Below are 23,926 nucleotides of genomic sequence, written 5' to 3'. Positions count from 1 at the left end.
GAGCACAGGCTCCGGACGCACAGGCCCAGCGGCCATGGCTCACAGGCCTAGCCACTCCGCAGCATGTGGGATCTTCCCAGACCGGGCACGAACCCGTGTCCCCTGCATCGGCAGGCGGACTCCCAACCACTGCGCCACCAGGGAAGCCCGAAAATTGCCTTTTAAAGAGAGAGAGAGATGCTTCTTTTTTCTACCTATTTTGAATTGTATATAAAATGAAGAGCAACAGAATATTTACAATAACTTGGTTGCAGGATTTGGTTAGAAATGTAATTTGTTTGTGAATTAATTCTATTTTCAGAAGTAAACATCAGTTACCAACACCTGAAAGAGGCACACAACACAGTTTAAATTTCTAGGAAATTTAGCTATACTTCAAAATTCAGATAAGAAAGCCAAACAGGGCTTTCTAGTTGTAACACCTTTAACAGGTCCAATCCCACCTGCACAAAAAACTGGTTTAAAAAGTTCATATTTATGTACCTTCCACAAAAGATTGAAATAATCAGCATCTGGGCTCATGCAGGAATTTGTGCACTTACTCATTTGCATTTGGGAAGTGGGAGGTTTGACTCTGTTCCATTATAATTTTATTAATCATTTAGGATTAATTATTTCAATTAATGATATGAAGGAGTTCGATTTGGTGAATTAGGAATAGAGGAAAGATTCTCTAGCATCTACAGACTTGTGTTCTAATTTTAATAAGTTGAAAAAGAATTTGGATTGGTGGGTCCTACCCTGGCACGAAGGGACATGGATGCAGAAAGCAGCATAGACTCTAGGTCGACATACTAGAAGATTAGGGTTGAAATGACAGGGGCTCATGGACTTGCAGGTTTGCACAGTGCTTGGCACAGACATGCCCCTCAATCTTTGCAATCTGTTAAGGCAGGAAAACAAATGCAGGCTTCTCCCACCCTGCCCTCCTCCAGGGAAACTAGGAGAAAGTGGAAGAATGAAAGTGGATTTTGGAAGGAAAGAGAAGCCCAGGGTACAGTCACTTAGCTCACCAGTTCAAAGGCATTTCACCTGTGAGTCTGACCACTTGAGTGGAGGATGATCGTTTTGATAACTAAATTGCAGCCAGCTGCCTTCAGGCATCAAATGCCCTTTCCTGTGGTGCCTAGAAAGCCCTGCCTGCATGTTAGTAGCCATACAACAAACCACGGATGCCTACTTAAGGCTTACACCCCAGCAGGCATGCCCAAAGCCAGGTTGGGGCGTCCTTCCAACAGCTACAAGTTCTGCTCAGTGTGCTCTTTTCCCAGCACTATGCAATGCAACACAGAAATGTTTTTATCCTTTTTAAAAATATATATTTGTTTGTTTGTTTGGCTGTGCCGGGTCTTAGTTGCAGCATGCGGGATCTTTAGTTGCGACATGAGGGATCCAGAAATGTTTTTATCCTTAAACAGAGAAGAAGCAACCCGAGCTAGGAAATTTAAACCATTTGCCCTATCAATAAATAGAACTGAAATCTCCACGGGTCAGGTATTTGGTTGCTTTTTGCCATAACTGCTTCAGTGTCAGTCCTTCTCTGAAGCTTCCCAGAGCCACTGTCAGGCCCTCACGGTCATCCGTCCCACCTGGTTCCCTGGATCAAGGGCATATAAGACTGGATTGGATGATTCCCAGCTGTAGATCATCTTTTTCATTTGCATTATGATTTCTTCTTTGATCCATTGAGCTATTTAGATGGGTGGTTCAATTTCTAAATGTATGGGGATTTTTCAATTTAATCTTCTTACTACTGATGTCTAACTTAATTACATTGAGGAAAGAGAATGTGGTCTGAATAATTCCAGTTCTTTGAAAGTGGCTGATACTTGCTGAAGGCCTACTATATGGTCTATTTTTGTAAATGTTCCATGTGTGCTTGCAAAGAATGCACCTTGGGACTGAATTTTACATACGTTCAACAAATCAAGAATGGTAATTGTGTTATGCAAACCTTCTTCGCCATTTTTTAGTCTGCTTGGTATAACAATAATTGAGAGAGATGTGTTGAAATCTCCCACTGTGGTGATGCCTTTATCAGTTCTCCAATTTAGTCCTATCAATTTTGCTTTATATATTTGAAAGATATTTTATTATGTGTATACATTTAAAATATTAAATCTTCCTAGTGAATTAAATATTTGTCATTAAGAAGTAATGACACTAATAATTCACTAATAATGCCTTTTACCTCAAAGTCTATTTTGTTTGATAATAATCTGGCTGTCCAGCAGTCTTCCTAATTGTATTTGACAGGAATATATTTTTTCACCCTCTTTCAACCTTTCTGTTCTTATAAATGTGTTTTGTGAAAACATCATAGTGCTAGATTTGGTTTTTTTTCCCATCTGACTGTTTTTCTGACAATCTTTTAAATTGTAAGTCCAGTTTATTTCTTGTTTTTGAGATTAATGAAATACTTGAACTTGTTTCTGCCATCTTTTTAATTTTTGTCTCTCCCTTTCTATGCATCATTTATTCTGCTTCTGTACTTTTCAATGCCTCTTTTTTCTTCTTTTTGGTCTTCATTTTGAATTGACAGAGGATTTTTGTTTGTCTTCATACCACTTTTCCATTTATCACCTTTACGAGCTTGGAAATTAAAGCACCCTAAACCTGTTCTTTTAGTGACTCCTTTGAAATTGTACTACGTATATTTAACTTAAAGTCTAATAATAGATTATACCTTAACCTCTTTGCCAAAAATACAAGGACTTCAGGGCAGATTTACTATCCTTTCCCTAATATCATTAACAACCTTTTAGTTGACAAGTGCTTTCATTCTGGGTCATTTTTTTTTCTTTTTTTTTTTTGCGGTACGCGGGCCTCTCACTGTTGTGGCCTCTCCCGTTGCGGAGCACAGGCTCCAGGCGCGCAGGCTCAGCGGCCATGGCTCACGGGCCCAGCCGCTCCACGGCATGTGGGATCTTCCAGGACCGGGTCACGAACCCGTGTCCCCTGCATCGGCAGGCGGACTCTCAACCACTGTGCCACCAGGGAAGCCCCATGGGTCATTTTTAAGGACAAAAATTAATCATTATTCACTTATCTAGAAACACTTTGAAACACTTAAATTTACCATTTTCCTGGCTCACCATTCCTTTTTACCTCGCAATCCTTCTGCAATCATTTTTCTTCTTCCTGAAATATACTTTTCAGAGGGTTGTTTAATGCTAACTTCGTGGTGGTAAATCCTATGCATTTTTATCTGAAAATCTCTTTACTTCTCTCTCACTTTTAAAAGATTATTTTGCTAGGTACAGAATTCTAAGATGACATTTATTTTCTTTCGTGAAGATGTTATTCTACTATCTTCTGTATTCTATGATGGCCTTTGGGACATCTACTCTCTGTCTGTCTTTATTAATGATCTATATTTTTCTCTGCCGACTTTAAAATCTTCTCTTTGGCATTAGTATCCGAAGTTTCATTAATCTGTGTCTGGAAATGGAATGTATATTTTCATCTCTTTCAACATTCTGGAAAATTCTCAGCAATTATCTCTTCAAATATTGCTTTTTATCCACTCTTTCCTTTCTTTCTAGCATCTCTTAGACTTGTTGTATTACTTCTCATTCTATTCTCCCTCTTAAATTTCCTGCCATATTTTCCATCTCCTTTCTCTGTGTGTATACAGAGAGAGTGTGTGAGTAATTTCTTCAAACATATCTACCAGTAATATTCTCTTTACGTGTGTCAAGCTCACTGTTCCTTTATCCCACTGAAGTTTTTTTTTTCTCCCAACAATTACAGTCTTCAGTTTTAGAAGTTCTATTTTGTTTTTCCCTGAATCTCCTTGATCATTCCTGATGTCTATTGCTTCCTCTGAGTGGTAAGGGTTAATGTGTCCAAAGCAGATTCCCTGAAAGCTGGCCTCCTAGAAAAGGACTTGGCTGCCTGAAAAGTTCCGTGGAAACCAGCCACCAGCTCATTGCTTAAGGCAATCAATCCTAGTCAGCCTCAAAGTTTGGCCTGTAGCCCTCTGACCATGCCAGGGGATGGGCTACACTTCCTCATCCATGAACACTGAGTTGACAGTCCAGCTCTGGAGCCAAAGTTCTGCCACATCATATTGCTATTGTATCCCTTCCCAAAGCATGCAGCTTAAAGCCCCTCAGCCCAAGGTCAGGGTCCTTCTTGTGATGTCTGGCTCTGTGCTACCCTTAATCTATGCATTTTACCCAATAAACACTGCTGCAATGAGACAATGCCAAGTCTTCAGGTCAGCTGCCCTCCAGCTGCTGGCCCTCAGTTTGGTACCCACTCATACGTCAAGATGCTGCTGTTGGCGTTTGCTCCCCTGATAACCCTTTTCCTCCTGCTAACTTACTACTCAGAGTCACTCACAGTTTGCTCCTTTGGGGAAAGCAGGGAGAGAAAATCCCCTCCATCCTCTGAGCTAAGCAATTCTTCAAAAAGTAGGTCTTATTTAGAATCGTTTTTCAGTAGGAAGATCCCCCCAGAGTATCTCAGCCTCATACTGGTAGAACAGAAGTCTAGGGAACACCTTAAAATTCATTCTAGTTGTGAAGCCTGAAATGCAGCGGTGGTCCCAATATGACACCCATCAGATCTTCGGTCTCTACTTGGCATACCCACCTTGTCCCCCACATACACTCTGACTTTACAGCAAAACCAAAGCCAGAGGTTGGCTTCAGCACCCTCCCCTCCATCTCTGACATCCATTTCTCAAAGTTTCTCAGGTGCTGGTGAGAGTGCTGGGATCTAAAATATTGTTGGAAGCTGTTGTTCTCAACCCTGCCTGCAGGTTAGAACCATGGGGGAGCTTTTTTTTTTTTTAAGATTTTTTTGACGTGGACCATTTATAAGTCTTTATGGAATTTGTTACAATATTGTTTCTGTTTTATGTTTTGGTGTTTTGGCCGTGAGGCATGTGGGATCTTAGCTCCCCGACCAAGGATCGAACCCACACCCCCTGCATTGGACGGTGAAGTCTTAACTCCCGGACCACCAGGGATGTCCCCACGGGGGGAGCTTTTAAATATCCCAGCGCCCAGGCAGCACCCCTGATCAATTGCATCATGATCTATGTGTGTGGAACCCACGCATCAGCATTTGGATGCAAAGGTAAATAATTCACAGTGCTGGTCCTAGATGAACTCCTCCACCAGAGGAGGACACAGATAAGCAGACTAGCAAAATAACGTGACCTAGCCCATATAAGAGAGCTGAAGGAGATCAGAAAATGCCATCCCAAAATATGTCACTTTGCCATATGGATTATTTAGAGTTGAAGTCATTTGAAAATAAACAGGTGCAGAAAGAAGCCTTCTCAGAACGTCCCTTATCTGAATAAAAGCAGAAATTTCTGAGAAGTGAGGACTGCCATAAATCTCCTTTCCCTGAAGTTTTACCACCAGGAAGAAGATGGAAAGTCAGCTGCAAGATAAGTCTGCACAAACAACCCTTACTAAAATAACCCTTATCTTCCATTAGTTTCCCCATATATTTACCTTCCCATAATTTACCATCCCTAGAAGCCCAAATCCCCCTTCCCTTTGTGCAGTCACTTCTCCACAATTTATTGCCCTTTGTTAAGATGGTATATAAGCTTCTGAGTCTAACCACTTTTTTGGGTTTTTACTTTTTTCTTGTAAAGCCCCAATGCAAGTAAAAATATTAACAACAATTTTTAAAAATATGTCTTTTCTCTTGTTAATATGCCCTTTGTTGATTTAATTTTCAGGCCCTCAATCACTGAACATGAGAAAGGAGAAGAAATATTTTTCCTCCCCTACAAGCTGTGTATATGTATTAGGAGCAGAGAAAGAGGAGTGATTATTTCTATGAAAGGATGAGGGGAGAAAGGTCAGAGCCAGATTCACAGGGGAGGGAGGAGAGGCCCGTGCTGTCTCTTGAAGATAAAATAGAAGTTTGCCAAGTGGAAAGAATTCCAGGCAGAGGGCACAGCAAAGTACAGAGGCATGAAAGAGCAGAATGCCTCAGGAAGCATCAAGCATTCCACTATGGGTAGAGAATGTGGTATATATTGGAAAGCCTCTTAGAAAGATATGAAAGTCATGATCAAAAAGCTCAGACTTTATTCAGAAGGCAATGGAGAAATATTGATGGATCAAAAACAGTAAGGGACTTGCTTGCATGTGCATTTTAGGAAGAGGTAAGGAGATGACACCCCTGCTACTGTCCATGTTGCTCTCGTCATGAGACCAAACTCTCATTTTTTTTTTTTTTTTTTTTTTTTTGCGGTACGCGGGCCTCTCACTGTTGTGGCCTCTCCTGCTGTGGAGCACAGGCTCCGGACGTGCAGGCTCAGCGGCCATGGCTCACGGGCCCAGCCGCTCTGCGGCATGTGAGATCCTCCAGGACCAGGGCACGAACCCGTGTCCCCTGCATCGGCAGGCAGACTCTCAACCACTGCACCACCAGGGAAGCCCCAAACTCTCATTTTTGAATGTAGTTATATGCTGAGACTGCAGGGCCAGGCCACACCCTTCTAGGTGAGGGTGCCGTTACTCAGAAGGGAGTGAAGTCCCAGTCTCACTCCTCTTGAGAAGACTGAGATTCTAGGCCAGGAATTAAGGACTTAGGAGTTTATTGTGAGGTCAAAGGAAAAGGAGATCCCTAGACATGCTTGAAGAACTCGTTGCCTCAAGAGGAAAGAGGCCCCTGCCCCGGTTCAGGAGCACAGAAGCCAGCAGGGAGCACCACAGGTCTCACCAGGTCACTGAGCATCTCCAGTAACCAGTACAAAATGGCTCCTTGTATTGTCATCCCCTGTTTTTCTCATAAAGAGAAAAGGTTTTTTAAGTGCTGACATGTCAGTCCCAGTCTCAACTGTGAGATGGAAAATTAAACAAAGGGTCCATGTCCTGAAGTGGCAGAGGGAAAGTGAGCTGTGAACATAGCAGAGGTAGCAGCCATGATTGATGCCATCCCCCGGGAGAGGGGGCATATGAAGTCCAGATAACACTCCCCTCTCCCCCCAAGAACCTCTTCCACCATTCACTAGGTGGGCTGGAGTGTCACTTTATTAAGAAAGCTCAGGGGTCTTCAAAGTAGGAGCTATGGACAACAAGGGACAAGCCTGGAGTCAGGAAACTCCATTAGGAAGATCCACATCCAGTTAAGAAATGATGATGATCTAAGACAGTGAGCATGGAGAGGAAGAAGAAGACACACTTAGGAGGTAGACTCCACAGGGCATAACGAAATGGGCCAGATGCCAGGAGCGCAGGGGAGAGTAATGATCTTGCAAACTAGGATCAAGGGAGCATGCGTGGAAAGCAGCAGGAAAAGCTCCTGAAGAGAGTGGAAGGAAATGATTGACGCAGGATTTTCTGGTCCATAGCACCAACCTTAAAAAATGTGATGGGGTGCAGACTTGGCAGGAAATCCAGGAGCCCACTCCTCTGAATGATGAGGACAAAAGTCATGCCCATATTTATATCTGCCAGGCCCAGCTTGTCGCTGAATACATGTTTAATAGACAAACAGAAAAAAAGGGAACTTCATATTTAATGGAAACATATCAGTGCAGCAACAGTGAGCCTGCTGCCTGGTAAGAGCCAGGACCCAAATCAGTCTTGCTCCCAATCCTGTGTTCTTTCCACCATCCAGTGCACTGGGGGAATTCAGTTTGGTTTTGGTTTTTGTTCTTGTTTTTCCAGTTTTTTTTTTTTTTAATTGGGGATGGTCTCAGTTTTGTTTAACCAGCACTGTTCTCCTAATGAGGGCCATATGCCACATGGCAAACAAGGTATATGTGTAAGGAAACTGAAGCTCAGAGGGGCCAAGTGTCACACAGCTAAGCAGGGTATGAACCTGAACTCACACCCTCGCCTGTCCTGTTCCAAGCCCATGTTCTTTCCATTGTGAAAGGCAGGTTCAAATCATGCCTTGCTAAGCTTCTACTAGTCACTGTGTCAGCCTTGATTTCCTTGTCTGCAGTGCCTGCCTCACTGTCTGCCTCTCATGCCTCAGAGTGCTGGGCACGCACACAAAGACCGTGGTGCAGCCTCTGGTCCAGAGTAAGTGTGCCAACCCACTGGTGCTCATGGGAGGCGGAATAATGGCCTCCAAAGACCACAGTCCTAATCCCCAGAACCTGTGGCTGTGTTGGGTTACATGGTAAAAGGGACTTTGCAGATGTGGCAAATTAAGGACCTTGGGATGGACCTGGAGGATCCTAGATTATCCAGGTGAGCCCAGTGTAATCACGAGAGTCCTTAAAAGTAGAAGAGGGACTAAGAAGTAAGGCATAGAGTTGAGGGAGAGAGTGAACGATCACTGAGTGAGTTGCCAGGGACCCTTCCTCACAGAGGTTTGGACAGGCCATCAGGTCAGGCTCAAGGTGAGTAGCCGAGGATGCAGGAGAAACTGAGGTAAGCAAACAGCACAGGTACGTGGTGTGAGGACATCCCTCCAGCTAGGAAGACAGCATCTATCATTGAAACTGCCAGCCCACAGTTCGCAGGTTCTGTTTAGTTCAGCCCACACAACGAAGCACTTTTTTTTTTTTTGCCTCAAAACAAAAGGATTTAGTAACAGAAAAAATGTCTCCACAGTTAAGTGTCTGTCAAAATTTTAGAAATATCAAAACTGTGCAAATGCTCAAATCAATGTCATACACTAAGCTAGTAAAACTTGTCTTTGTAGCTGCAAACTGAAAAAGTCACCCACTTATATTTATGATCACACAAACCACCTTATTTTCTCAAGGTTCAGCTTAAAGCAACATTTAATAGACGAGTTCGAAACGGAACACTTGCTTTGTTTTAACACAGCTGTGCTCAGACGTCTCCATTATGTCCTCAGAAACCATCCTGGACTAAGCCAATTCAAAAAATACAGTTCAAAGCAGCGCCCCACTAGCCGCCTGAAGGTATCCTTGGAGATAATGGAGCGCTTCTGCATTGAGGCTTTTGCTCACCATTGAGGGAACCCTTCCTGGACAGGCAGCAGACGAAGCGTTTTTTATTTTTAATTAGCTGCCAAAGTTAAAAATTGGAAGATTTCATGTAAAACTCCAGGCAGGCTGTCAACACAGGCTCACATTCCATGAAACAAGAGTGAGCTGGAGAGCAGAGGCTCCCTTTTATAGAGACTATCGCCCACTACCCACCTGTACACTTGCCTGGCCCCGGAGGCTTGAGGGCTCAGCCCCTATGTTGGGAAGCTGTGGAAGTGGTGAAGAGTGGCCAGGAGGGGGCAGCTGAAAGCCGGACTGTGAGGTGTTTCAGTCGCCCACTGAGTAGTCAGGAGACACTGGTATTGCCTCCTGTTCTCGTACCTTTCATAAAATGTGACTGGAAATCAAGAAACGGGACCGGTGGGGAGCACAGGAGAGATCTCCACTCTGTAAGTGGCTGAGAGGCAGTAAAGGCCTTTGGAAAAAGCAGGGCCTAGTTTACCTGTAGGAGGCCAAGCTGGCCCAGCCCCTTTCCTTCTGTTCTAGGCTGGGAGGGCCCCAGAAGAGGTTACTGCTCAGTAAACCCATCCTCCGACCTACACACAAATAGCATGTGCTGTCATGGGTGGAACTGTGTCCTCCAAAATTCGTACGTTGAAGTTCTTACCCCCAGTACCTCAGAATGTGCCCTTATTCAGAGTTAGGGTCTTTACAGAAGTAACCAGGTTACAATGAGTTCATTAGAGCAGGTCCTTATCCCACGTGACTGGCATCCCTATGAAAGAGAGATTTGGAGACAGACCCTCACACAGGGAGAATGCTGTGAACACGAAACCAGCCACCTACAAGCCAGGAAGAGAGGCCTGAACAGATTCTCCCATACAGCCTTAAAAGAAACGACACCTTGATCCCAGACTTCTGGAGCCAGGAGACAATACATTTCTATGGTTTATATAGAAGTTCAATAATTCTGGCTCCAGGACCCCGGTTTATTACCTCTCTTTAGCTTCTCACTGTGCCCCTTCCCAGGCTATCAAGAGCTAGCCAGCTTCCCAAGGACTGATGACATATTTTTTTTAAAGTTCAACTGAGGAAGAGTGTAGTTGTCATTCGTGCTGCTCACCAAATATTTCTAATTCTCCACTCTTCCAGGGGGCCTGGAGCACCACACTTCCCAACTGCCGTAGAAGTCAGGCAAAAAAAAAAAAAGATCAGGTATGACCACATGACTGGATGGGGACAATGAAATCGGAGCAGAGGTTTCCTGCATCATTTCCAGGAGGAAGGGTTAAAGGGCCCGTGCACATGTCCCTACACCCCTTTTTCCCACTGTGGTGGCCTTGGAACTACATGTTGAGATGGACAGGGTCTCCGGGTAGCCCAACAGTGTGAATGGACTTAATGCCACTGAACTGTACATTTATAAATGGTTAAGATGATAAATTTCATCTTATGTGTATTTTGCCACAATTAAATTTAAAAAAAACAAGGTAGGTCCCTGTATGACTACAATCAGCAAAGCTCCCTGGACTGTTAGCATGAGCTAGAAATAAACTTCTGTTGGTTAAACCACTGGGATTTGGGGATTGCTTGCAATCTTGCTGCATTTTACTGAACACAGAGTAGATTTAGCTTCTGTAATTCCTCTTGAAAACTCTAGTATTTAACCACAGTTAAAACTCTTCTTCTTAAATAGTAGTTTAATTCTCCTGTTTATTAGAGTTACTACAAATAACATACTTAAGAAAGAGAATAGCGGTTTTTGGTTTCAATACTTTCTGATAGCATTTTTGTTAGATTTTTAAATCACTCCAACAACAAAAAGTAGAGGTAAAACGCTACCCTAACATCAAGGCTTAAACCTACATTGCAATCTAACGGTTACAAAACTCTTTTACCTGTGTTTGTCATGTGCCCCACTAAACAAGCTGAGCTAGGAATCATGCCTTATTACCCCCAACCAAGAGCTGAGAGCACTGAGGTCCAGAGGGACCAGGAGGTGACAGAAGCAGGACTAGAGCCCAAGTTCAAGGGGCCAAGGGCTTCCCTCTCTGTGCCTCACTCATTAGGAGCACTGCAGAGACTATGTTTTCATCCCATTTCTAAACAGCAGTGCCCTATAGTTAAGACAATATAGCCAGCAGTAAGAACTAAAAGTACTTTAATCCAAATTATAGCAATATCTTGCAAAGCTTAGCACAGCATTACAAATAGCTCATTGAACCAAGGCAGTTTGTTTGCAGGGTAAGCAAGCAGATTTTCCGCACAATACAGGAGTGCAGCTGGCAAGAGCAGGCGCTAAGATAAAGGATGAGGTGGGGCGTAAAGGGAGCTCATTTAGCAGTAAGTAGTAGACTCTAATGAAATTGCATTTTGGCCCTGTCATCATCCTTCTGAGAAAATTCCCCTCAAGGTTTTCCATTTGAATCCTGGGCATATTTATGAAGATCAAAGTAATGGCTTTTTAAAATTAATTATGTGAATTTGTAGCTCAACAACATTGAGTGAAAGGCGGGTGTTGTACCCCATGCCTTGTTACAGCTGTACATCACACACATCAAAAGCCCAGGACGCTCGTGAGAGCACGTTCCCTGCGACATCAAGCCCCAAGCAGCCGGGACAGACGGTGGAAAGAGTGCACAAGATCAGTCCCCAAAGTTGTTGTGACAGCTTAACTGTATTACAGTGCTCGGATAATCCCATTTATTTGGCTTTCTCCTCTGAGCGAATGCTGGCCCCCAGCACAGCTATTACCAGGATTAAGATTCACAACTCTGATGGTTCCTCTTGCCCGCTCTAATACCAGCCCTGCTCAAAAGCCCTGGGAACTGTGCCTCGGCCATCAGACTTGCCCCTAGCCTTCGGCATGCTGAGACCCAACAGCGGCTAACTAATTGCAATTAAAATCTGCCACGTGAGTGGAAGAGAATAACATAAATTAATCAGTACATTAGCAGAATTACATTTAAATGTTCAAGTGTGCATTCAACATAGTGGGACATTTTAAATTATAAAGCAAAGTACTTCATTATGGATGCTGATATTTTAATGAGGAAATGTGATGTTTGGTTAAATAGGAATACAATATAGAGACTTCCTTAAAATTAGCATCAATGATGCATTTTTCATTCAAAAGACAAGTTGTGGTCTGTGTAATTCCTGCATATCAATGTGGAAAAATTGCCTGGAGCTGTGGAAACAGTTGAACATCTCATTCTCTGAAGACTTAATAATTTCAGCTGTACTAACTAGCACTTTATGTAAATTGTCAGATAAATCACAGCAATAAATACAGGTTTTAGAAGAACAGAACAGTATGCCTATCCTTAATTTATTCAATCATCAATTCATGTATGCTGAAGCTAAGGGATATGAAAGATTAAACGTTTCAGGCGGAAAAAAAAAAAAAGGAAAAGAGGAGAAAATGTCTTTGATAGCCATATGGAAGGAGACTCCAGAGTAAAGGTCCCATCCAATTTTACAGAAATCTTGCATATTAAAATCACTCTATAAAAAAAAAAAATCACTCTATGATGCATCTAAATATAAAAGATGGGTTACAATTTTACTGTTTGTTTTCAAGTACACACAGTCAAAGCTTAGTAATCAACATATACACCAGAGTTTTAAAAAGACTTCCTTATAAAATCATTATCGTATTTAACATAAAACATAGAATTTAGGCCATGCACATATATTTGAAGGACTGCGTCAGGTCGTCTTTATAATTTGTATGTATCACCTGAAGCTTACAATGTCAGAGGCACAGATCCAAAGATAAATGATAGAAGCTGCCAGACACTTGGCTTGCTAGTCCTGTCACTGGTTAGAGATGGGGCAAGCCAAAATGGGATTTTGTCTTCTTCAGGGCTGGCCTCTGATTTTATTAGCTGTGAGATGAATTCCTGCCGGTTTCTGTGATATATCAAACCCAGGGCAGAGCAGGATTTTGGCTGCACCGCGCAGCTTGCAGAATCTTAGTTCCCTGACCAGGGATTGAACCTAGGCCCCCCCCAGCAGTGGAAGTGCCGAGTCCTAACCACTGGACCACCAGGAAAGTCCCAGAGAGTGTTTTAACAACAAAGAATACACACAGGACCACGCCATTTACTGTATATATGAAATACGTGTATTTATTTACAAGTATCCAAGCAAATACAGACCAGAAATGGACATTACAAATAAGCAATGCCAAACACAGACCAAATGAAAATGCAAATAAAACCCCTCTTCCATGATATCCATTCTCAGCGTTGGAATCACTGCCCACTCCCCACTAAGCCCCACTCATGATTCTCTGTTAAAATTGCCTTATTAAGCATGACTTTGCTTCTCTTTCGCAAAGAACAACAGGTCCTAGCTGGCTCCTTCCTTGGGTTTCAGGAGAGTTTTTCTCTTTCCAAAGAAATCTTTCTCCTTAAACAAAGGCTTTCCTGAGTGTAATCACTCCTGTGGGTTGACTTTCCTTATGATAATGTCATCATTTTGCCCCAGCTGATAGGAAGCCACCTTCTCCCAGGTAAGTTAGAGCACAGCTTGGCAACCTGACATCTATAAATATACCAGCTCACTTAGAAGCACAACCACTGACAATGTTGGATTTAACATGAGCTCAGTGATCCTGGAAAACAGTGAAGGTTAAGAAATCCCCACACTCTTTGGCTTACTGCGAAGCACTCTCCTTCCTCACGACTTAGATAAGACTCATGAATGCCTCCCTTGTTTTCCTAGGACAAGGCCAGGCACAGACCCTTCAATTCCAACACTTGGCCTCATATAAGACTAGCTAAACTGCTTGTGCCCAATGATAAAAATGCTTTTTAACCAAACTTTGGTTAAGCTTCACTCCTTCCTTCAGGCCCTGAATGTTGGCCCATCCTTGGCCTGAGCAGCAGATGGCCCCTCCGGAGAACTGGCTGGCCTCTGGGTCAGATATTCTCTGATCCATCATCCCATCACTTCCCCAACACCCGATCCTTCTAGACTTGATTACTCCTCTCTGTAAGAGAAAAAACCTTTTTGCCTAACTCTTGAGACACTTACAGACCTTATGCTTATAGCATTCCCCCTGCCCCCCACTCCTGCACTCCTTTGGAATAAAGTCTCTCCCTACTAAGTACAGACTTGTGTTTTATTTGACCTCAATAGCCAGTGGTGTCTAAGTGCCTCAGCTGCATGCAAAGAAGTCTCATTCTATTCCACGTGAATTATGAGTACTAAACCTCAGAATGAACCGAGGCTACTGGAAATTACTACAGACAATGGGATTTTCTTAGGTACTATGAGAGTTAAAAGCTCATTATTTTTGTTGACCTGCAAACACAGCAGCCAACCTTCTACACCAGTCTCCACTCACAACAGCCTGAGTCTAGTCTTAACAAAGAATTAGAAAGGAGTGAGTGTGTCTGCCATTCCACAGCTCCCATCAGGGTAAGAATGAATCCTGAACAGTTGGAAGGAAAGTAGGCACGGTGGGACTTGGTATATTAATATGGCAAAGCTCCAAAGCAGGTGTAGGGACACTGATGGTTACAAAAGCTATCATTTCTTTATGGTCTTAGGCCTACTAATTAAAGTGTTAGTTATGAAACTTGCACTTGTGTCTGCATTCATAGATATGTCTATAAATTATGTTTCTTTTATTTTTATAGTCCACAAATATATATAGAAATATTCTCAGGAAAAATAATAATCATATTAGGGCACATAATTTCCTCAGTCTACTAATTAGAATGGAGTATTTCATCTCCTCCAGAAATAGCCAAAAGTGAAACCAAAACGAAATGGAAACCAAAGCTAAGAATGCTTTCCATATAGTAAGCTGGAAGTTGGCTGTGTCCACTGGTTTGGGCTTAATAACATGATACCATTTTCCCATGAGTCTGTATTTCTTGTGAATTCCATTTTTCACCAAGGGCAAGAAATGATATTGAGCAAAGGCAAAATTTTAAAAAGATAAGTTCTGGTGACATTTATCTTTTCTCATCTTTCCAGTAGAAATGTTATACCACATACACCATTTTAATAATCCAAAACAAAGCCCTGTGTGGTAAAATAAACAAAGAAAAAAAGAAAAAAGCCACTGGATTCCATTTTCAGGGCCCACAGGAATGACAAAAGAGGTATGACAACACTTCAGAACATAGTAAAAAATTTGTTACCGAGAGCAAAAAATGGTGAATTTTTTGGTGAATGAGAATCATATACATAAATTAAAAGTTTTTTGCTGTGTGGAGCTTCATTTCAAGTTAAACTTCTCAATAATTAAAGTTCTCTTTACTGTAAACATTTTTGTGAACAGGGCGATATTCACTTTCTCCTCACCCTTTTTCCTTAGTGGAGTAGGCAGTTGGATGCAGAGAGGAAAATAAAAGCTCTTTGACGCAGCCCAAGATCAGGAAAAAGATTTGGGAAATACCTAGTTTCACTCACCCAGGCAACAAAATTTTATAAAAAGATCCCAAATAATCCACAGAGGCACAAAGTTCTGACGACTTTCAGGACCCTGATTCTAGCTCAACCTCTGCCCTTTATGGTAGTCACCAATTCCATTTTTTGACCAAGCTGGTTCTGTTTGCACGCAAGAGTCTTTAACACATACCTGCTGCGTGATTATTTACTGTACTAACTACTACCTAGCGCTTTCTATATGCCAGGCACTCAAAGTGCTCTTGGTACACAACCAACCAAAGGGAGGACTGACTGTTCCTGTTCTACAGACGGGGTATCTGAGGTTTAAAGAGGTTAAGTAAATTGTCCGAAGTCACTCACCTATGAAGAAAGGGAGTAAGGACATAGACTCAGGACCATCTGGATCTTAATCACTCTGCTACCCAGCTTCCCAGGACAGCAGGCCCAGGTCTTGAACCTCATGGATGTATAGGAGATGCACTTCTTCACTGGTTTCCCTACACTCCCTTGTCTCAGCTTCCATAGCTGACTAACCCAGCATAACACACACACACAGAATAACACAGTGTTGATAAGGTTGCAGTTGGGTCTTGGATTAGGATCAGCTTTATTTCTTTGGGTTGACAGTCCACCTCTGCAGTAACTCATTGTGTATAGTTTAGCTATCAGAAGACACTATTTCCCCCTCTTTTTGCAACTTCTTGCTCAAAATACCTTAAGGTCGTTTCCTTTTGTCCTTTGTAACAGTGACATGGGAGAAACAACACAACTACAGAAAGATTAATGTGCTTAGAGTAAGCTGGGTGTTATAAAATCGAACTGTACCCACCCCCAAAAGACATGTCCTAATACCCCACACCTATGAATGTGATCTTACTTGGACATAGTGTCCTTTCTGATGCAATTAGTTAAAATTAAGTCATAACGAGTAAGTGGGCCTTGAATCCAATATAACTAGCATCCTTATAAGAGGAGGAGAGTGCCATGTGAGGACAGAGACACACAGGGAGAAGATAGTCATGGGAAGACAGAGGCAGATGTTGGAGTGATGCTGCCACCAGCTGAGGAATTCACATGGCTACCAGAAGCTAGAAGAGGCAAGGAAGCATCCTCCCCTACAGGTTTCAGAGAGAGTATGGCCCTCTGACACCTTGATTTCAGACTCCAGAACTATGCCTCCAGAACTGTGACAGAATAAACGTTTGTTGTTTTTTTGTTTTTGTTTTTTTTTGTGGTACACAGGCCTCTCACTGCTGTGGCCTCTCCCGTTGCGGAGCACAGGCTCCGGACGCACAGGCTCCAGCCGCTCCGTGGCATGTAGGATCTTCCCGGACCAGGGCACGAACCCGCGTCCCCTGCATTGGCAGGCGGACTCCCAACCACTGCACCACCAGGGAAGCCCACGTTTGTTGTTTTAAGCCACAAAATTTGTGATACTTTGCTAGGACATCCCTAGGAAACTAATACACAGGGTGACTTAGAAAGGCTGGAGGCAGGTACATTAGTTTGCAGGCTTTTGAATTTGACAGTCCCTATATGAGATGAGAGGCACCAAGCTCTGGGCCAAGGTGGTTATGGGCAGTGAGAATAGAAAATTTATTGACTAAGAGGATCTCCACCCATTAAATCATCAAGAAAAAACTTTGCTTTATTAGCTATTCAAATAGAAATTGGCAAGAGCAAGCACTTGAGTTAAGAATGCCCTGGAGGCTTCCCTGGTGGCGAAGTGATTGGGAATCCGCCTGCCAATGCAGGGGACGCAGGGGACACGGATTCGTGCCCGGGTCCGGAGGATCCCACATGCCGCGGAGTGGCTGGACCCGTGGGCCATGGCCACTGGGCCTGCGCATCCGGAGCCTGTGCTCCGCAGCGGGAGATGCCGCAGTGGTGAGAGGCCCGCGTACCGCAAAAATAAAAAAAAATAAAAAAAGAATGCCCTGGAAGTCAAACTGGAGAGTCACCTCAATTGCTGTCTACCAGCAAAGATAAAGACATAGTGCATTTATTTGATTTCTGCTCACAAATTAGACAAAGCATGAGAATTTGATAAAATTTAAAACCTAAAGAAATAGAATTGGAGGAATTAGATAATATAATCCAAAATTCTTATAAATGGGGGAAGAAAATAAGATCCTGAGGAGTTGGGTCTCATAAAGTTTACAGACCTAGATGGACACAGAGCCAAGTGGCCTCCAACCCCAAGTTCAATGCTGATTCTTAACAAGCATGAAGAGGGGACCTGGGAAGCCTGACATCAGCAAGATGGCAAAACAGGAGATTCCAGCCCTCATACCTCCACAGAAACATCAATTTTGACAACCATCCAGAGACATACTTCTGTGAGAACCTGGGAGTCCAGTGGAGAGGTTCCAAAGCCCTGTATAAGCGAAAAATTCACAGAAATAGAATAAACGATCCTAAAATTCATAAGGAACCACAAAAGACCCTGATAGCCAAAGCAACCTTGAGAAAGAACAAAGATGGAGACATCACACTTCCTGATTTCAAATTATATTACAAAGTTGTTGTATGGTACTGGCATAAAAACAGAAACACAGACCAATGGATCAGAATAGACAACCTAGAAATAAACCTATGCATATGGAGTCAACTAGTCAGCAAGGGTGCCAAGAATACACAATGGGGAAAAGATAATCTCTTTGTGTCTCTTTGCTGTTGGGAAAACTGGACAGCCACGCGCAAGAGAATGAAACTGGACCTTTATCTTATACCATATCTTACACAAAAATCAACTCAAAATGAATTTAAGACTTAAATATAAGACCTAAAGCCATAAAACTCCTAGAAGAAAACAGAGAAGAAAACCTCCTTGACAATCGTCTCAGCAATAATTTTTTTGCATATGACACCGAAAGCACAGGCAACAAAAGCAAAAATCAACAAGTGGGACTACACCAAACTACAAAGCTTTTGCACAGCAAACCATCAACAAAATGAAAAGGCATGGGAGAAAATACTCACAAATCATATATCTGATAAGGGGTTGACATCTAAAATATATAAGGAACTCATATAACTCAATAGCTAATAATAATAGTAATAATAATAACAATAATTTCATATAAAATTGGGCAAAGGAACCAAATATACATTTTTCCAAAGAAGACCTACAAATGGCCAACAAGTACATGAAAAGGTGCTCAGCATCACCAATCATCAGGGAAATGCAAATCAAAACCAAAATTAGATATCACCTCACACCTGTTAAATGGCTATTATTTAAAAAAAAAAAGAAAGATAATAAGTACTGGAAAGGATGTGGAGAAATAGTGTGGTGGGAATTCCCACTATTGGTGGGAATGTAAATTGGTACAGACATTATGGAAAACAGTATGGAGGGTCCTCAAAAGAATAAAAACAAAACTACCATATGACCCAGCCATCTCCCTTCTGGGTATTTAATCCAAAGAAATTGAAATCAGGATCTCAAACAGATACCTGCACTCCTATGTTTACTGCAGCATTATTCATAGTAGCCAAGATATGGGAACAACCTAAACGTCCATTAATGGATGAACAGATTAAGAAAATGTGGTATATACACGCAATGTAATATTATTCAGTCTTTAAAAAGGAAATTCTGCCATTTGTAACAACATGAATGGACCCGGAGGACATCATGCTAAGTGAAATAAGCCAGACACAAAAAGACAAATACTGTATGATCTCACTTATACGTGGAATCTAAAATAGTCAAGCTCACAGAAGCAGAGAGTAGGAGGATAGCTACTAGGAGCTGCAGGGGAGGGGAGAGGTAAATGGGAAGATGTTGGTCTACATATACAAAGTTCTAATTATGCAAAAAGAATAAGTTCTGGATATCTAATATGTAGCATGGTGACTACAGGTATACTTGAAATATGCTAAGAGGGTAGATTCTAAGTGTTTGCACCACAAAAAAAAAAATAATAACTATGTGAGGTGATGGATGCTCACTAGCTCACTAACTTCTCTGAAGTGATTATTTCACAATATATAGATATATCAAATCATCAGGCTATACGCCTTAAATATATGCAATGAAAACAAAAACAGGAAGCGACTTTACAGACAGAAGTACACCAGGGTAAACCACCAAATCTTACCTGGTGGGGTGAAACTTCTAGAACTTCCTCACTTTCCTGATCACAGGAGGGGTAGGGATGGAATAACTCAAGAGTAAAATGTGAGAGTATTTTTCTTTCTTTGGAATGGGGGAGGGGGGTGATTCTCACCATATTTTCAGGGAAGGTAGTAACACCTTGTGTTTCTAACATTGTTTAAAATGTAGGTTTTATTATTATTCAGATATGATGAGGCCAACAGATCAGGAGATGATTATCATTGAAGAGATAGTTTGTTATACTTACAGAACCCAAGGTGTTGCGCGGGGGGGTGGGGGGGTGGGGGGGTGCGGTGAACATCCCATGGTGTGAGGCCGTTCGGGAAGAACTAGGGTTGGCCAGGAGGCCAAGAGAAAATGCGGGCAGGGCATAACGAAGTCGGTATGTATAGCAATCACGTTGCTTTAGGAATAAATGAAGGATAAGCTTACTACATAAAATAAAATCCAAACAATTCTCTTCGGTTAGTGTAAATTGCAAATACTTCCGATAATTCTGATAATAAAATGACGTGCACGCCGAACCCTGTTATGGTCACCATTCTAATGCATGTAGTATTTTAAATCTCCTTCCTTGTAACTTTCAGAGAGAGCCATCTTACTCTTGTATACTTTTAGATGGTATTATCACAGATAAAGACAAATTATATTACATATTGTTGAAACTTGGTAAGTAGAAATATATCAGCTGTAATTACATAGGCTCTGTGGAGAAAAATGTGGTTTCTGTGGGAAGGAACATGCAAGGCAAGGTAAGTGGGTTTTGGGTTGGCGGGTTTGAAGAGTTTCTGCAGGCTCTGGGGTGCAGGGCTGTCTCCTGTTGTCCGGTACCGGCCCTGGGATGACAGGCAAATCGACAGTGGCCCCGACTGAAGGAGCTAAACAGAGGACATGGCCAGGGGCATGGGCTCTGGAGTGATTGCTTTGCATGTGAAAGGTACACTGACACGTGTCATTAGCTTTCTCTAGGAAGCGGCTAATCCCTCCACGGCCAGCAAGGCCCCAAGATGTCAATTTAGCAAATTACAGAAAATAAAAAGGCAGGATTAACACAAACTGTCGCAGGCAAAGCCTATTACCAATTCTCGGGAAATAAAAGTGGAATCTGGGTAATAAAATAAAGTCTAACCTTTTTCTTTTCCTTCGTGTTTAATTTCGTTGCTCACAGGGGACTGCGCGCTGAGGCCTCGAACCGGGTCCTTCAAGCCAGAGTTGCCGGTGCAAAAACGGCTGCTCCGGCACCTCAGCTGGGCGGGCCGTGTGCAGAGAGGCCGCGCTGGGCGCCCAGCGCCTGCGCCTGCGCCTGCGCCTGCGCCTGCGCCGGGGCCTGGGCCTGCGCCTGCCCTGCGAGAACCCCGCCCCCTCCCTGCAGCTGCGATCCCTGTAAAGCGGCCCCACCCACTGCCTGCTGGCGAGGACCTGTTCTCTAGAGCGCGAGCTCGCGCTTCTCCATTCTCTGATCAGAGAAGGAAGCTTCCCTTTGCTTCTGACCCAAATTTGGGCTCATTCTGTTGGCTTGAATGACACCAGGCAAGAGAACCCTTATTGGGGAGTGACTTGGGAGGATCTGTAACAAAACATCTAAGCCCTTGCTGGTGGGCCCTCAGGAATGAACTGTTTGGTCAGCGGACCTGAAAATGGAAGGATAGGACCCTGAGGGATGGGGAGAGGGGATGAGGAGGGTCAGGAAAGGGGGAAGGGTCTTGAATCTTTGAAAACTAGATACTTCAGCCCTATCCTGAGAACGCTCTGGAGAGCAGTAAGAGCCAGAACGTGTGGACGAGGACAGGTATGCAGGGCAGGGCAGGGAATCTTGCGGGGGACCAGCACCAATCCCAGCACCCTTGGGAATAAGTAAGGATGCCCAAACAATCAGGGTTGGCATCCTCCAATTTTTAAATAACTCAGCAGTAACGTGAGAGGCGATCTGTTTACCAAGTCAACAATCTGAGAAGTATCGGGTCAAAAAGAGTAACTCAATTCCCCATATCATCAGGTACAATTAAACCTAGATTATTAATATGAATGTTTTCATCATTATAGACCTATCAGGATGGTTCAGAGCAATCACATATTGATACGTAAAGGTTGGCCTATTAACTACTAAAATTAATTTTTTTAACATCTTTATTGGGGTGTAATTGCTTTACAATGGTGTGTTAGTTTCTGCTTTATAACAAAGTGAATCAGTTATACATATACATATGTTCCCATATCTCTTCCCTCTTGCATCTCCCTCCCTCCCACCCTCCCTATTAATTTTTAAGATTTTTTTCCCCTCAATTTAAAATTCCCTTGTATTTAAAATATTCCTTACTGGTTAGGTAAGAAAATCCTGGAGAATTGTCAGTGTCCTTGATGACATAAAGGTTTTTGCCTTCAGGATAATCAATCATTCCAAAATAGTCAGATGCTATGTTCCCATGCTGGTTACTGAGAACTCCCACATGGCACAAAGAACTCGTCAGAACACTGTGCTAAGGGACCTGACTAACCTTTAGCCTGGCTTCTACCTGTACCATGCTATATCCCTAAAGGTGACCCCAGCCCTCCACGCTGCGTTTTCATTCAAGAAAACACAATGCTGCTAAATTGAAAAATGTACATTGTCGCAACCCACATTGCTAAATCATTACTAGTAATTCTCCACTTACTCTCCCTCTGCAATTTTCCATTTCCCCATCTCGCTCCTAGTCCCTTTTTGTTCCCTCCTTTTCACTTCCCCACAGATCCCACTTCCCCTTCTCTCTTTAAAAACTTCAGTCACCTTGTCTTAATTGGAGTTGAGCTAAGCTGACACTGCCGTCTCTCTTCCCTACTGCCGTCATCTGTATAAAAGCTATCTTGCTGGGACTTCCCTGGCGGTCCAGTGGTTAAGACTCTGCAATTCCAATGCAGGAGGCACAGGTTCAATCCCTGGTGGGGGAACTAAGATCTCACATGCTGTGCAGCCAAAAAAATAAAAAGCTGTCTTGCCACTAGCATTGAGCATCCAGGGCTGGTTTTCTTTGACATTGCTGGAATAAATTAACCAGAATCATTCAGTCTCATCACCAAAATGTGGCTCCCTTTTTCCCTTATGCCCCTGCTATAAGCGACAGATCAAGAATGGAACCTTCTGGCAGAAATATCAGAAGAATGATAGCCTCAGGAGAGCACTGTTCCAGATATTCATGAGGCCATGACATCACTGTAAGGTGATGTCTCCACCTACCAGACTGTCCCTGGGACCAAGATAGGATTCCCAGCACTCCTATAGCCCAGCAGCAGGCAACTTTGTGACAGCCAACTGCTGACCCAAGATCCAGCAGAACATGAATCAACTGTGTAGGACTAACTGGAACTGAAAAGCATAATTTAATTGTGGTTAGTGTCATTTTTCTCACAGCTGTTGACCAGAAACAAATAGACTGCCAGATATTTCTCCGGCAAAGTTGAGTTTATTTGGGATCAGCAGAGAATTGCAATTCAGGGTCTGCAACCACTGTGAGCTGTGTTCAAGTCCCCCGCACAGCAAGGGAAGGAGAACTCTTTTATAGAGGGGAAAAGGAAGTTGGGAGGGCTCTAGTAAACAAAGAGTCCATGGCTTTTCATTGGCTGAAGCCCTGCCAGGGAAAAGGAGTCTTCATTCTACTTACAGGGGTTGGGCCTTATCTTTGCAGGATGTCAGACCTCCCCCTTCTGGTCTCCCAACTCTATCTAATCTGTTTAATTAATTTTTTAATAAACAGATGTCTGTTTATTAATTTTTTACATAGCCACAGGAAAAAACACTTTTCTTTCACCTTGCTCTATCTTTTCTTTCTAGTATTTAGCAGGCTAATCTTGTGCAAACTGCAAGAAAACACTCATTGAAAGGTATGTTGCTCCAAATCTCTCTTCAGAATTCAGAGGAAATACTGTATGAGAAATCTTAATATAAGTTACAGGCTAATAAACTAACAAGAGAACTTAAGGATGATGAGTCTGTAGTCCCTGCACTGAGTCCCTTTATTTCTCATGGCAATGTAGTTATTTACACAGATGCAATAAAAATCTACCTTTGTAATGATATAATTGGATAAACCAAATTTAACCATTCCAGAAATGTCTTACTTAAATCACATTTAATTGGGTATGACCAGCCCATTATTTAAAAAAAAAACAAGGACTGTACTTCACATGTGGAAGTGATGCCTACAAAAACCATGAGGGAAACTGCCTAAGGCCTCCTCTCTGATTTATGGGGTCCCAGCCTTAAAGGAATTCAAGACTTGCCCTTCCTGGCAGGCTAGGACAGGCAAACATGCTGTTATGGACTGAATGTTTGTGTCCTCAAATTCATATGTTGAAATCCTAATCTTCAATGTGATGTTATTAGGAGGTGGGGGTCTTTGGGAGGTGATTAGGCCATGAAGGTGGAGCCCTCATGAATGGGATTAGTGCCCTTATTAAAGCGACCTCAGAGAGCTCCCTCATCCCTTCCCCCATGTGAGGACACAGTGAGAAGACTGTAGTATGAA

At 42.7% G+C, this 23,926-nt stretch overlaps 1 long non-coding RNA gene across 1 annotated transcript in view; it reads right to left on the bottom strand.

The window, feature by feature from the left end:
- Positions 1–20,688, bottom strand: part of LOC132508922 (uncharacterized) — a 68,270-nt gene extending 47,582 nt beyond the window's left edge. The window contains exon 1 of the long non-coding RNA XR_009536822.1: positions 20,554–20,688. This is a non-coding gene — a long non-coding RNA (uncharacterized LOC132508922). The remainder of the gene's footprint in view (positions 1–20,553) is intronic.
- Positions 20,689–23,926: the final 3,238 nt, after the last annotated feature.

Source organism: Lagenorhynchus albirostris, chromosome 18, assembly GCF_949774975.1.
Source record: "Lagenorhynchus albirostris chromosome 18, mLagAlb1.1, whole genome shotgun sequence".
NCBI classification, from domain to species: Eukaryota; Metazoa; Chordata; class Mammalia; order Artiodactyla; family Delphinidae; genus Lagenorhynchus; species Lagenorhynchus albirostris.
Note: the sequence above shows the minus strand (reverse complement) of the source record. Positions and strands in the feature narration are given on the sequence as shown.